General features: G+C 47.2%; 1 non-coding gene across 1 annotated transcript; it reads left to right on the forward strand.

Annotated features, from left to right (window-relative positions):
* Positions 1-3611: 3611 nt before the first annotated feature.
* On the forward strand, positions 3612-3693 carry trnas-gcu (transfer RNA serine (anticodon GCU)). The gene has a single exon. It is a non-coding gene; the product is annotated as a tRNA-Ser (tRNA).
* The last annotated feature ends 339 nt before the right edge of the window (positions 3694-4032 follow it).

Here is a 4032-nt window from a genome sequence, read left to right on the forward strand (position 1 = left end):
AATCGATTGGTTGCAACAGAATCGGATCAAATCCCAGTCACATAAATGACTGTTGTTCTTATAGTTATTTGTTCTCTACGTGTGCTGAAGTAACACAGTGAGGGATCAATTACTATTGCCAGTCATACTTAAGCGGTTGGGTATGAAATGCTGAAGTTGTGAGATCAGAGCAGTTTCTATTTACATCGACCATTCACTGTTCGAATATCAGTCTTAGGAATTAGACAGAGAGCGATTTTGAACGAAATTTGAGCAGGGAGGTTTACTCCATGGCGTAACACCAATTTGTGTGGTTACTTTGTTGTTTACCTCATTTGAGTGTTTTGCCTCTTTGGGGATTTTGAAGTTATCCTCTCTATACAAAAGTTCCGTGCTTTTGCACCATTATACAAAAGATGCAGTACAATACCACCCAACGCTGTTTCGGTCAACTTGCACAGATATTGACCCCTGGAAACAGCACTGTGCACTCTCCTCGAGTCTGGAAAATAATTTGCTGCATTCCCGCTCTTATGGCTCTTTTCATTACATCGGTTTCTGTTCTTCACGGAATCCCATTCAGCAGATATTGTCACTGAGTCATTTCTTTGTATGCGCTCAGATCATGGCATGGTGGCACAGTGGTTAGCACTGCTGCCTCAGAGAGCCGGGTTCAATTCCCACCTCAGGCGACTGACTGTGTGGAGTTTGCACGTTCTCCCCGTGTCCGCGTGGGTTTCCTCCGGATGCTCCGGTTTCCCCCCACAGTCCAAAGATGTGCAGGTCAGGTGAATTGGCCATGCTAAATTGTCCATAGTGTTCGGTAAGGGGGAAGTGTAGGGGTATGGGTGGGTTGCGCTTTGGCGGGTCGGTGTGGACTTGTTGGGCCGAAGGGCCTGTTTCCACACTGTCAAGTAATCTAATATCACAGTCCATAACCCAGAAGTCAGACCATACTCAGGGAACCGTACTCTGCTCTTGATCATTTCATGAATATCAGGGAGAAATATCAATGCTGTTCAAAATTTAATAACCTGTTTTTCAGAAGCAAGATAAACAGTTCCAGGTTTCTGCTTTTGTTGTCACAAGGACCAAGATTGTAAATGCTGGAACCAGTTGAGACTGTCAGCTCTCCCACATCCATTTCCTCCCCAGGAAGTGTTCACTTGATGGTCTGAATTGGATTTTTCTAAAAAGAAGAATCTTTTTATCCATTGATTTCTGGTTTATGGGCCCACTAGGCTCCCTCTGGGCCTCTGTACATCGCGCTGACGACAGCATTTTCCCGCAGTCTTCCGTTTTTTTTGGAGAAAGTACCTTCGAGGATTACATCAAAAGATGTTCGCTGTTACTGTGTGATACTCCACCAATGGAGACAGCTCTATCAATGGAGGCAGCTCAGTCCGCTGGAATGGGATAATTTCTGCAGTGTGTCCTGCGGATCAGATACAGTGCACAGATCATGCAGAGTGAGAGCGCTCGAAAACGCCAATTGGTCACTCGTACCTGTGTCAGCTCGGGAGTTATAAAATACGGGTTAAAGCGGAAACCCTGGGGATTGGATCATGTTTCAAGTGTTTACGTGAGGCAGGAAGCAGAAAAAGATACACTGTGAAGCGATTGGGATCTGACGACAGGAGCAGCAAATAGGTTGTACAGCGCAGAGGAGAGATTTGAAGTATTGAATTCTGATTGATGGGCTGGTCAAAATAACGCAAAACTCAGTCACACTGTGATCAATGCAATCCAGGGACATCTTCACTCCGAGGTCATTGATTATTCCTCGGAGAAAGTTCGGACAGCAGATGCTAGCGATAAGAGTCTGGAGTGTGGTGCTGGAAAAGCACAGCAGGTCAGTCAGCATCTGATGAGAGAAGAATCCACGTTTCAGGCATAAGCCCTTCAACAAGAATAAGGCTTGTGAGTCGGGACTGAGAGATAATTGGAAGGGATTTGGGGATGGGGGGATGGGGGAAAGCGGTGGTTGGATGAAGGTGAGGCAGAAGATGATAGTTCAGAAGGAGCAGTGATGTAATGGGTCCAGAGGGCGGTGCCAAGATTGAGGCTTGGGACTTGGGGCAAGGGAAACGAGGAAACTGTTCAAATCCACACTTGTCCCGTGAGGTGACAGAGTCACAAGGCGCAATATATGGCGTTCGTCCTCCAGGTATTCGGTGGTTCTGGTTTTGCGCTGAAGGAGGCCCAGGACCTGCACTCTTTGACGGAGTGGGAAGGGGGAGTTGAAGTGTTCAGTCACTGGACGGTGAAGTTGGTGGGTGCGGGTGTCCCAAAGATGTTCTGTGAAATGATCTGCAAGAAGGTGTCCTGTCTCCCTGCTGTCGAGGAGACCATACTGGATTAAACAGATGCAGTAGATGACATTGTAATTTGTACAGGTGAATTTCTAACTGAAGTGGAAGGATCCCTTGGGGCCTTAGACAGAGATGAGTGGAGTGGTGTGGGAGCAGCTTTTACCCTTCCTGCGGTGGCAGGGAAAGATGCCAGAAGTGGGGTGTGTGTTTCTTGGAGGTTGTAGACCTGACTTGGGGTTCGTGGATGGAATGGTCTTTTCAGAATGCTGATAGCGGTGTGGAGGGAAATATATACCTGACAGTGGGGTCTGTTTGGAGATTGCAGAAGTCTTATATGATTTATGCTGAGTTTGGTGGGGTGAAAGTTGAGGACCATGTGATTCTGTCCTTGTTGCGGGAGGGGTGCGGTTTAAGGGCGGTTGTGAGTGAAGTGCAGGAGATGCACTGGCGGGCATCGTCAAACACGTGGGATGGAGACCAACTTGGACTTTCTGAGGTGGAATTGGTCAGCCTGGGAAAAAATGCACGAGAGGCGGAGGAATTAGGAATAAGTGATTCTGTTTTTACACGAGGTGGGGTGGGAGGAGGTGTCGTATTGTTAGCTGTGGGATTCGGTGGGGTTGTAATATATGTCTGTCATTGGTCATTCCATAAATGGAAGGGAGTTGCCAAGAAGATCCAGGTGAATTTGAGGTCGGGGTGAAAGGTGTCGGTTGGTGAGGAGAGGAACAAGTGGAGAGAGGTGCCAGAGTAACTGCGAAAGACGGATAATTCCACATATCTGACAAACAGGCAGGCAGGCATAGCTCGGTGATATGTGGGTGCCCATGACTACCCCTTTGGTTTGGAGGAAGTGGTAGGATTGGAAGAAAAAGTTGCTGAGGGTGAGGACCAGTTCAGCCAGCTGGATGAGGGTATCGGTGGAAGGGCACTGGTTGGGATGGGGCGAGATGAAGAAACAGAGGGTTTGGAGACTTTCATCATGGCAGATGGATGTGGAGAGGGACTGGATGTCTAAGGTGAAGATGACGCGTTGTCGACCAGGGAAATAAAAGTCTTTATTGAGATGAAGTACATAGGTGGTGTCACAAACGTAGGTGCGAATTTCCTGGACTGGGGAGACAGGAGGGTGTTGAGGTAGGAAGAGATGAGTTGGGTCAAACAGGCGCAGGAGGAGACAGCAGGTCTTAGGAAGGAGGGAGAATCGGGCAGTGTGGGGTTCAGAGACAATGAGGTTGAAGGCTGTGAATGGGAGATTCCCCAAAGGTGATGAGATTGTGATGGTCTGGGAGATTATGTCATATCCTCTCATGCATATGCGACGAGGTGGCCGAGAGGTTAAGGCGATGGACTGCTAATCCATTGTGCTCTGCACGCGTGGGTTCGAATCCCACTCTCGTCGCTATTTTCGGATTATCACACTGTCTTATTGGAATTGGAACTCCAATGGTTAGTTTATCTGCATCGACCAGATGAGAAAACCTCAAAGAATAATTTGAGACTGATGCCTGAACTTAACGAAATTTAGACTGAAATGGGATAATGAAAAGGAACGCGATTTTCTTTTCCAAGTCAATTTGCTGTGAACGTTAATCTTATGAAAGAGATCCAGGGAAACCAAATAACGAGAGATGCGATGTGCATCTTTAATGCTATGGGATTCTTAATGAGTGTTTTGTCACATGAAATCTGAAGCAGGTTGGGTAGAAGTGATTCATCTTGGTGATAAGAGCACAGAGAG

The sequence above is a fragment of the Chiloscyllium punctatum genome, chromosome 18, assembly GCF_047496795.1.
Source record: "Chiloscyllium punctatum isolate Juve2018m chromosome 18, sChiPun1.3, whole genome shotgun sequence".
NCBI lineage: Eukaryota > Metazoa > Chordata > Chondrichthyes > Orectolobiformes > Hemiscylliidae > Chiloscyllium > Chiloscyllium punctatum.